The sequence below is a fragment of the Scophthalmus maximus genome, chromosome 9 (genome assembly GCF_022379125.1).
Source record: "Scophthalmus maximus strain ysfricsl-2021 chromosome 9, ASM2237912v1, whole genome shotgun sequence".
NCBI classification, from domain to species: domain Eukaryota; kingdom Metazoa; phylum Chordata; class Actinopteri; order Pleuronectiformes; family Scophthalmidae; genus Scophthalmus; species Scophthalmus maximus.
In genome coordinates, this window is record NC_061523.1 from 17,467,867 (window position 1) to 17,480,152 (window position 12,286).

A 12,286-nucleotide genomic window follows, 5' to 3' on the forward strand; every position below is an offset into this window, starting at 1 on the left:
AAGACGTGTGCAGCTCTCGCATCCTCTTAAAAAAGGGGGAAATAGTACAATGGGCTGGAGGTGGTAACTTCTATGCCAGACAGTGGGCTGTAGAAAGTAAGTGCGGTGCCCAATCTTCTCAGTGGTGGCAGACAGAGCACACATTAACACCTGTGAGACCCGTAAGCCACAGCTTTGGCAAAGCCTTTTAGCCCATTCCTGTGTCATCCATTTTATGTGGCACTGCCACAGGGGCATTTGTGCACTGCAGCCTCACTGCTGCATTAAAGAGGGGTATGTTCTCAGTGCCATGCCCCCGGTGGAAAACAGCCCTCCTTGTCTGGGCAAAGAGTGACTTTCACAAACAGAGAGGAGACCTTGGCAAGAAAGGCGTGACAGAACTTCCATATGCATGTGTTTTAACCACATTTAACAATTAACAATATATTTATAGGTCGATTACATTAATTGACTTACTAATAGAGATGCACTGACATTTTAAATTGAAGCTGTCACCCTTACAACACAAGACAAAATGGGTTTTTTTGTGTTTTTGGCTGATAACGCTATGGTGTTGTACTTTTACTAAGGTATGATGACAAAATCTCCTGTGAAGGCCAAGACAGAGCCTCCAAATAGTGGGCATCAAAACAGCCACACTGTTGTGTGCAGCACCACACCTCATGACAGTGTCCTATTTCCAACCTTGTCACACCTGAAAAAGAAAACAAGTTTTTTTGTGTGCAGTGTAGAGTGTAGTCCTTGCCCTGGTTGGCGAGCTGCATTGCATTGCTTCTTATTGGTGCCACGATGTTGCGGCTGCAGTGTGTTTTCAGTGTTTCCTGATGTAGGATGAAGTGGTGTAGTAGTCCAAGATTGATTAGTGCTTTACCAACTATGACTGCTTGTGGCAAAAAAAATGTTGATCCTAAAACCTCAAGAACTTCTAGAATGGTAACTCATGAGCACACACACACACACACACACACACACACACACACACACACACACACACACACACACACACACACACACACACACACACACACACACACACACACACACACACACACACACACACACACACACACACACACACACACACACACACACACACACACACACACACACACACACACAGAGAGATCTTGTGAAATAACACTGGAACACAGATGAAATAGTGACAAAAAGCTACCAGTTACACTTCATGGCAAAAACCCATGAGGTGGAACCAGCACCTCTCTAAAGCAGTTTCATCAAAGTTTGTTTTTAGGAATAGTGTACCTGCTTAAAATAAATAAATAAAATTAATTAATTGAGTACTCTGAACAGTATTTCATATAGTTCCTGTAAACACTCCTTAGTGTTTAAACATGCAGATACACAGTTCATGTAAGCAAGTGTACATTCTGCTTCCTTCTTTTCAGTTTCTACATATTCAGCAGACAGACACTGATATTTTGTATCTTCATCGAACCGCCACTTACCCCGATCTTATCTGAATTACATTTTTCTTTGCTGTGTCATATTACAATCTAGTAATGGAAGCGAACAATACACCCAGTGAGATCATTAAGTTTCATCTTATCAGCCCAGAAAGGAAAAGTTCAGAATGCATGGAAATGGACATCATTAGTTAGTAGTACTTCCAGGGAAACATAATACTTATTTTTTTCTTCTGGCTGACATTAATGATTGGCTTCTTTGTCATGCCATGGCAGGCTTGTCAGATGCAGCTGCTATGGAGATGAGATCCACTTCAGGCTAAATAATGTTAATGGGATTCCCACACAAACACCTATCGCATACAGTAAATCTGTAAGTAACTATTTCTCCATCCTTGAGTCTCTTGGCCATTTTTCTCTTCAGACTTTATCTGTACATAATATTAAAAGGAAAATGCATTTTAAATTTCAACATCTGGAAACCTATTTGAGGATTCCACCGTGACCTGTTGGCCTGAGATATGGTTAAGGTTTATAGATTCAGGAGTTTTCCATTTCCTGAAATATATGTCATATTTACACACTTGCTATCAGTCTTGCAGCTTGACATGCAGTCAGGTAATGTCACCACTGTGCCGACAGCTCTCAAAATGTATGGGGGTGGAAAAAACAACAGTTATGGGGAAGTGTGGAGAGATACTGAGGGGACAAACAAGAGATGATGGGGGATTGGGTGTACACATCTGCTTGGGGGTTTCTGCAGCATGAAGACACAAATAGTCTGCACTGAGAAACTCCTAGGGGAGGGGAAGTAGGACACAGCTCATGCCACATCCCTGTTGCATGGCTGCAGAGAGGAGTGGAGGCTAAAAATGATCATTGCAATCATTAAATCAAATTGACAGGTGGCTGCAGTCAGGTAAATGTTGAATTCCATCCAGTATCTGTGGGATTAAGGAGCAACGTGAATTCCTTGTCGGTAATTCTTCAAGACAAATAGCAGGGCTCCCTAGACACCACCCCCTTCAAGGCAGAAGGCAGTCTGCACTAATTAGCAAGGGAGGTGTGAAGGAGAAATCATTACTTTATCCACACACTGTGCCCTACATACCCCTCCCTCTCTCTCCTACAGTCCCCATCAGTCCACCTCTCATCTACCCTCTCTTCAACATGGGGTGGTGCATGTGCACGTCTATTTGTCTGCAAGTGTGCACATGTATTTGCTTTTCAGTCTGCATGCAGCCCAAGAATACTGAAAGCGTGATCAAAATGGAGGGCAAACGGAGGACCTCAGATAAAGGCAAGAACAGAGATGGGAAAAAGAAGACGGAAGAGGATGGAAGATGAGGATGACGGTGCTGGAGGGAATAGAAATAAGGCAACAGACTATCCACTTAACAAAAGAAGTAGAAGAAGAGGTGGAGGGAAGGGGCATGTGCTGCTGTGGACAGCACAGCACCGTGACTCCCTCGGTGTAATTATGATAAACTGGTCTCTGATTGATTGTTTGAGCCTGCAGGACCTCCAAAGCACCTTTGTGCTGTCGAAGGCGTTTGTGGCAATGCTTAGCCCCCCCTCCTTTGGATCTCAGCTGCGCTCCTATTCCCAGGTAGCATGATTCATGGGCACTGGAGCTCTCTTCTGACCCGGGCAGGCCTGCAGCCCGAACCATCAGGTAGTTCTCAAAACAGTTGCCCTCTTCACAATTAATGACCTAGAAATGCAGAGGGCAACCACCACCGCTGCCACCTTCCTTTTTCATCCTCTCATTTTTTAATCCTGCATCCACAACTGTTCAGAGGAAGATCTCGTTACCACAGAGCACAGATCAACAAGAGCGTGGAAACCCCCGTGGTGGGCTGATCGGGTTCAAAGTGCCGCTGTACGTACATATAAAGACACAAAGCACCACAGGCTTACCACTAGAAGTACATAGTCAGACCAATCAGATTTAGGGCTAGATGCCACAAGTAAAGTGGTGCACTTAGTACATCCTGGCCACTATCTCTACGAGAGCATCTTGAATATTTAACCAAGGCTCAATTTTACATACAAGCTTTTAAAATATGTGATATTTATTTCATGGGAACAGAATGCGTAAAAGCCGTGAAAATTGAGCCCTGTAGCATGTCCCCCCCTTTCAAAAAATTCATATTGAGCAGCACTTACAACACAATATAGACTCTTATGTCTGTTTGTGCCCAAAGTTATACTTACTGCATTCCCCGAATAAAAAGTATCCTGTGAAAGTAGGAGAAAAAGTTGAAAGACAGGAAGATGTGGGAGAAAGATATCGGTAAAGTATGAAAAGGAAAAATCATTGACACATGCACAACACTCAAACACAAGCATCATCCAGCACCACCAGAAATAAAAGCAGGAACACAAAACAAATCAGTGCTCTAAAAAAGCTCGGAAAACATTCATGGGTGTTTCACAAGAGCATCTAAGGCAAATGATATCATTGCATATGAATCCCTCTCAACTACCCACCCACTCAGTCCCCACCCCAGAAAAAAGCGCCCTTTCAGCACATATTCATAAAGGTTCTCTAATGGCTTCCAGAGGGACGAGGGGGCCTTCTCCTCTGACAGAGACATTTCACAGGCCCACAGGCAGAGCAGAGAAGAGCCAAGAGAAAAATATCAAGTCTGAGCGAGAGACACCAAGAGGGAAGAGACAAAAAGTGGAAATGAGAGAGAGAGGGAGAGAGAGGGAGAGAAGGGGGAGAGAGAGAGAGATAGAGCAAAAAAGTGTAAGAAAGAAAGGAAGGGGGGTCTTCATCATGATTGGAATAGGAATGACGCCCCACTGGGGTCTATTAGTGAGCCTTAACATACGATGGCAACTTCCAAGCGTGGCAACAATGCAAAGCCCTCAGCTTCCTTTGGCAGCGGGATTGAGGTTGTTGAGGAAAACATGCGTCACGTATAGATATAGAATAATGATAAAGTAGGGTATTAATGAAGATATGACACTTTTTAGTGTGATGTCAAACAGTTTAACCGCTCCACAAACTACAGTCTCTTAATCAATACTACTCTAAAAACAGTGACAACAAATACTGACCATAATAATCTTCAATGCGGTAGGATTTATTGCAGGGTTGGTAGGTAACTTGCATTGGTTTTATGCAGGGGTTCCTAAATGAATAAGTACATTAATACTGACTCACACACAAGTTCAAGCAGAACATGTTGGTCTGAACCCATGTCTGGCTTGTGGGAGTGGAGTGTGAATACTATTTGGCTTTTGTCTCAGACTGGCCCACAAATCCCATCTGGAGACACATATACAGCTATTAACAATACATGAAATATTTTGAATTGTTATTTACAAATTTCAATAACAAATTTGATGATGATTTTAATATTTTATTTTGTGGAGAGAAAAACACGGCTTTTCATATCACAATCCATAACTACAAGAGGTAGTTACCATCTAACTCTCTAACTACGGGTTAGTACAGTGGGAGATTAGAATTCAAACTATACACTGCAGCAGTTACCAGGCAAATCTGCATTCTAGTGGCTTTTTCTTCCTTCACTGGATGTTTCTGTAATACAATTCTGTAAATTCTGAGTCAATCAAACAGACTTTGAGTACTTACATTGTTATATTTCCATTTCAGATGAAACCAGAGCAGAAAATACACCTGCAACAACAATTGCCTGCAGAAAACCCCAACCTACTTATAGAAGGTTCTTCTACTGCACATTTCCTGTAAAACTTGATTTGTGTTTAAACATGTTTTTGTAACGGGACTATTGTCCTGAACCCACTCCACTGTTTTTTTTCTTCTCTAACTTTGCTGTTGATGTAAAACAAGTCGGCAACGGTTCAGCTCTGGCTTTCTCGACTGTTAAGACAATGAAAGAAATACCAACACGCAAACGGCGAGTGTGTGGGCAGAGCTGCGGGACCCAACAGAACGTAGTTAGCTGGAAAAGGAAACAGGCGTGATGGAGGTGACGTCCACATAGAGTCAGAGTGGGCTGCGCTGCCTGCTACACTAGGCCGATCATTACAACACAGCCACATCTGCCTCTCCTTCTCTCGCTCCCTTTGATCTTTCTAATGTTTTTCTGTTTTCGTTTTTACATTGAGCCACTGGCCCAATTACTATTGCAGCCGATTTCGGGAAAAGTTGTCCAAATGGTAAATTGGCCACTGCTATCTGGTGATTTTAAATTATACTTTATTCTTAATTTGGATCTACATTAGCTTTCACAACATGGTTCTTACCCTGTTTTCTTTCTTTTCTTTTTTTTTCTTTGCTTGTGCAATTTTCTTCCTCACACCCCCTGATGTTGACCGTTTGCCTCGACTCTTTCCAGCTTGTTAGAACTATTTTCTGACTGACATTATTATGTGCTGCTCTGGTTAATTATGGCAAAGTGAGTGGATGATGTGGTCAGTTGTCCCCTGCTAAGCAGACGCATCTAACCTCCACATCAATTTTGCTTACTAGATGACAACATGTGTGGGTTTGTTTTGCGGTGACGTGTCTCTTTCTCTGAAAGATGATATTATCACACGTATTCTGGCACATAACTTTTTTTCAACCATGCTCTCTTCTGCTGTACTGTCAATTGAATACCATAACCAAATTGCAACATTATTAATATCGAGATACCACAAAATATTCTCAGATTACAAAACATTGATTTGATATTTAATGACAAACCTGTATCACACTCCTGCACTGCTTAGACACTAGAATTGTGGCAGAGTTCAGGGACACGCACCCAAAACATTTGTCCTTTACTGAAAGTGATAGACATGTAAAAGTGTGTAAACCTCACCACTTCACAGAAAAACTTTGAGTGACACTGAAGGGCCACAATTAGACGTCAACGGCGGGGTCTGGACCAATTACGGTGAGCCCTTCGTTGAAGTGCATTTACCATCTCTGCCTCAGTGCTGGGAATCAGAAGCAGCCCATTAAGGATTCCTCATGAACAAAATCCCTCTCTCAACATGGTGCTCATTAAAATTGCATTGGGAAGGTGCCATTTTCACTTATTAGCCTAATTGTCAGGTCATGTAGATTGGACAGATGACGGTGAAGGTGTCTATGCCAAAGGAATTGTTAGTCTCAGTCGGCCACTGCTGCTACAGAGTATAAGTCATCAGCTGCTGAACACGTTAATACGTCATATATACGGGGCCAAATTAAGCCACAGACAAATTAAGCGAGCATGCTCATAAATTATATGACAGGGACGGGGCACCCTATATATCATTGCCATGGTCGTCATCAATCACTGTGGGGCTGGGACTCTCAACTTGCCATCTAATGGATAACTGCGAGGGTTGTTCTCGTCTACTTGGACGTAATCCCTTCACCCTGAGGTGAGTGTGAGGTGTCACAGTTGAGCTGACTGCTCAGGTTGACTGCTAACCTCACAGTCTCACTTCATTCACTGCTTTATTTCTTATTAAGCATTTTAACACTTCCTTCCTTTCAAATAAGATTGTAGAAATAAGAAATCCTGAAGAACAATGCTTGAAATACTTGAACTCGTCTTCGTCTTAGATGAATTCTCATATTTTTGTACATTTATAAATTCTTGTGTAGTTATCCTTTGGTAACATTCATTCATTGTCACTTTTCTGATTTGCTTCATGAACATACAACACTAGCTATGAGGAATTTAAGAAACAACAATATATTCTTTTAGGTTCAACATGGCCCTTTATATCAGTGTTTGCAGCAGATCAGAGCTATTGTGGATCTTATGCATTTAGTAATTCGAGAGCAAGTTGCCCATTTTGCCCAATAATTGCTCTGCTGTAGTTACAGTATATAGTGGACATGTTCGTGTGCTCATTCCTCAGCTCTTGTGCTCTTCACTTCACAGACAGTACCAGCAGCACCTTGTTAAAACCAAATTTTTGACATGTCTCACAGTCCTGACTCTGTTTCATGACGGGCGTATTAGTGCTTATTGCCCTATAGGCATTTTTGAAGGAGAGACTTGACACAGTCTCCTCAACTTCCTCAAGATTCCACAGCTGCATTGAACAAGTGTCTTTCCTGTATAGTATATCCATTTTGGAAATAGTCTGCTGCTTGATATAAGCCAGAATATATTTAAATGCAAATGATTCTGTCCTCAAAACCAGTAAGTCGTCTACCGCTTTATCCATTTAAGGGTCGCAGGGGGTCGCTGGAGCCAATCCCAGCTAACATTGGGCGAGAGGCGGGGTACACCCTGGACAGGTCGCCAGCCTATCACAGGGCCACACACAGAGACGGACAACCATTCACTCTCACATTCACACCTACGGTCAATTTAGAGTCTCCAATGAACCTAACCCCATTCTGCATGTCTTTAGACTGTGGGAGGAAGCCGGAGAACCCGGAGAGAACCCACGCATACACGGGGAGAAAATGCAAACTCCACACAGAAAGGCCCTGGTTGAAACCGGGATTCCTACCCAGAACCTTCTTGCTGTGAGGCGAAGGTGCTAACCGCTACACCACCGTGCAGCCAAAACCAGTAAGTATTTTAGGCAAATCCACCAAGAAGTCTCATATCAGTACTTATCCATAATGTGATAACATTCATGGCAGCAGTCCAAATGGAGGAGCGTGTGTTATTTTGGTGATTATCTATTTTTAAAAGTTAGCTGTTGCAAACGTATTACTGAAAGAACCGACCAACCCACAATAAGGGAACCTGCAGTAAATGGCACTTGAATGAATAAGAAGTGAAGTTTCTAGATATTGGACCGTATCAAAAAAGAAATGTGAGGAATTAATTTGCATATGTTATACTATACATGTCTAAAAACCTAACTATAGTTTTGAACACAAAATAGGAGGCAAACTTCGTTGATTTGGCCGTAAAAACAAAAGCATCACAGGTGCTTATACTCAATGCCCTCTTAAACCTGCACAATGGCTCTTCAAAAGTATAAAAGAGTGAAAGAAAGAGGGCTGTGCTCTATGCTTCTCAGGTTAACAGCTGGACTGTGGAATATTTGGCGGGCAGATAGTTTGAGGCACAGCTGGCTTTTAAGAGGAAGAGCTCCCCTGGAGCCTCTGGGAGGTCACAGACTGCAAGGCCGTGAAGCGTTGCTCGGCAGGAGCCGTGTGTAAAGGCAGAAGGCCTGTGCCACTGTGTGCAGATGTTCCCCCCGCTCAGCTAGCTGCCTCAAAACACACAGTACGCACACAATGCACGAACCTCGGTGCAGAGATGATTTAACACATAAAGCAAACACTTAACACAGACTCCTTCACCGACACATATAGATAAACACACAAACACCACGCGCACGTTCATGCATGCTGCAGAGACATATTCCCTTTCCATATCCTGTCTGCACAACCGCATCACTTTCCTTTGTCCTCCCTAGCAACAAGCACCACCTCAGTGCTCATGAGTGCTGCAGCTGGAGACAATAAAGCGGGGCTTAAATGAGCTCTCCAATGTCTGAAACACACAACCAAATGCAGGAAGGTGCCCCTCAAATGCAGCAGCTCAACTGCTCTTCCTCACTTCATAACAGAGCCGCTTCAATTCATTAACCACAGGTAAAAGCAGAGAAAAAGGACAAAGTAAAAAGGGAGGAAAAAAAAGCGTAAGGCTGCAACACTGATCCTCCCTCTGTACCATATCTCATTGTGTATGTTTCACACAGTGGGACACATTTGAATAGCATCCTGCAACAAACAATCAATAGCACAAAACGTCCTTCATTTAATTCCTGAACTGTATGCGTCTATCGACCCGAGTGTTCCACTGGGATACATCCATGAGGGAAAAACACGCTGTCCGTGGCAAACTGAGCCAAATGTTTGCGGCGTCATTACAAAGGAACTCACCAAAGAACTTCAGTCAAAGCCGCGTTATGGAAGATTTATTTTAGTTGGAGCCTGTGGCATGAGGGATGCCACCAAAGGGTGCGCATAGTCATCAGACACTAGGATCAGCAGTCTACTGACAGTGATGAATAGAGAAAAAGACAGTATGAGTGGCAGGCCCTTGTGAGGGACAGCACTTCGCTCTGCAACCTCCTCCGCACCGTTTGTCCACCCCGACAAACCCTCACAAGCCCACGAGACAAGTCCCACTGCTGACACCGACGGACAAGCACATCTGGCAACCAGGGTCCACGGTGAAAACGCCAATGAGCCACTTGATATTCATTTCCCACTCTCCCACGCTGATGCCAGAGACAGAAGAAAAGAGAGTGGGAGAAAAGGGAGGGGTGGGGATCAAATATTAATCATCCCAGTTCCAGGCATATCACCATAAACACAGTGTGACATTGATATTCAATCAATCAAAAAGCATAAATATGGAGATATCACGATGTGATCAACAATAGAACCATAGAAAGTTTAGAGTGAAATATGACAATAATCCTATGAATATGAACGCCTCAGCAGAGCACTGATAAATTCTTCCAGAATTCTGCCTTTTCAAAAGTGCACGTTTGTTGTAAATCACAAACTCATCAGCGTGTCACACACAACAGCACAAGTACAGTATCAAAGTAGCAAGGGGTTGTTGCCATGTTAAAACCTGTAGTGATGACAACAGTGGTTATTTTATACAGTATGTATTGTTAGTTCTATTGCCCTTTCATTAATTATGTACCAGAGAGTGGCCAGAGGCTATACTGTTGTCTACAGTGAAAATTAAATATTGATAATGCTCCAGCATTCACCCCAGATTTCGTTGTGTTAACAAATATGTTTTGTTTGCAAAACAATTTGAATTTAATAATTCATCAAAAAGGGGAGAGGCCATTATCATTCAGCATGATGCCTGTGGGCTCCAGATGCCAGGGATCATGTCCTCGTACTGACAATACATGCAAAGTCGGTGCCCTCTTTTATGCATTATTGAAAGCAAATTCTACAAGGTGGGTTTAGACATGGGCACAGGGACTGATACATAACATGTATAGAGGTGACCTGTGACTGTCCGTCAGGAAAAAGGAATCGTGACCACACTACAAAGAACAATTTACACCCATATCATGTATGGTCACGAACATAAATGTTTTCTTTGATTCTAGCAATTGGGGTTATATACATGAGCAATTCTGAGCTCACTATGAATACTGGCTATTTAAAGGTTAAAAACTCACAGGGCAACAAATCCAGGGTACCGAGAGATCATAGCATCCCAGCGGGTTATAACATTAGTCACCAGCTTCATGTTGCTCATAAATCCAGCGCAGCAGCATCTTGACTCCGCCTGGGAACATGAATGTAATCCTTAAAGCTGTAATTATTCTTTATTTGTCATGATGGGTTGAGAGGAGGATAAAAACAGCGGTGATTACAACCTCAACCTGGAACATCCAAACCTTATTGACCACTCTGTCAGCCCTCTGTAACAAAGCGTGACTTGACATTCTGTTAGCGGTGGCTGGGAGAGCTGCAGGACGGAGGCGAGGTGGGGGGTGATGGGCATGACGGAAGAGAGGAGGACAGGGGACGCCTGTTTGGGATTTACAGCTACAGTGTGCTCACCTAGCAGCTGACCGTACTGCTTCACAGGTCAGCCGCTCTAACCGGACTCCATTAATAAAAAAAAGTCCACCTTGTGGCACACTTTATGCTCCAGTGCATCCACAGCCTTAGGGACAACTTCACTGGCACTTTACTCTCATACAGGGTAAGAAAGCGAGGAGGCAAGAGAAATCCTCTGAAAACAGAAGTGGGGTAAGAGAAAAGTCGCACACAAAGTTTTTCCTATTGTAGACTTATACACTTTACTGTATAGAACTGTTCATCTTGTACAGGGAAATATCTTCTTTTTCTTTTCTTTTTTATAAAGGTCAAAGTTTTTTCTCTGTGGAGTTGACTCAAGTTCACGCGATGTACCCGGTCCTACTTATTTGGCCCCATAGCCTGAAGCACACTTTAGGGACGGGCATGGACATCATGGTATAAATGTGTTTTATGGTCAGGCAGCTGCCGGGGGCAGGCTGTTTTTTATGCTTTCTGGCCGAGTACAACACGGCCACCTGCTTGGCGTAAAACCCTCACTGCTATGCTGGGCTTTATGGGCACGTTTCGCAACTAAACAAAGATATACAAGGACGTGTGCGAGGAGAGCTGCATGCTGCATATGGTGTGCACTTAAGCAGTTCATTGGTGCCATAAGCATAGACGGGAGCAAATCCTGAGCTCCTTGTGGCTTCTACGGCACCGAGGGACCTGAGGGATACTGCTTGGTTCATGAACCCGCTGATGAATTATTTTTCTCCATGTCCAAGTTTCCCTTAGGCGTGACTCTATGTGTCACTCCTCTGACAACTCTGTTTGCCTAAGCTCCCGAAAGCCCGCTGATTATCTAGAGTCTCTGGATGGGGGTTCTGTGACTGCGTGGGGATTCGCAGACGATCACCCCCTAGGATTCACCGACGTGAGCGTGTGTTCCGGCTACGGAGGGAGGTGAGTGGCACTCAACCTCTTGCTCTTCTGATAAACAAGTTCATGTACGAGGAAGAGAGATGATTATTAGAAGGATTTCAGTGTCACCCCTCCCTCTCTCCCCCATTATCTCACTTTCACAACTGCAAGCGGTGGAACTAAATTACTCCCCGCCAGTGAATAATAAGGAAGTTTATGAAACGTGACGAATGCGGCAGCGCTCGACATGAAATACCAATGAGGGAGGCACCTCGGCGTAGCAAATGCTACATCCTAATATCAACAGTCACCTTGTGTCACTCCCTCAACTCCCCAGAAGGACACATCACGGAAAGAGCATGAACACAAGGGTACGATGCGGTGACACCGAAACACCAGCATCTGGCTCCTGGGCCCGGGCAGGTGAACGGCTGGTACAAGCCCCGCGCCACCACAGCAGACGGGCACCAGGACGGGC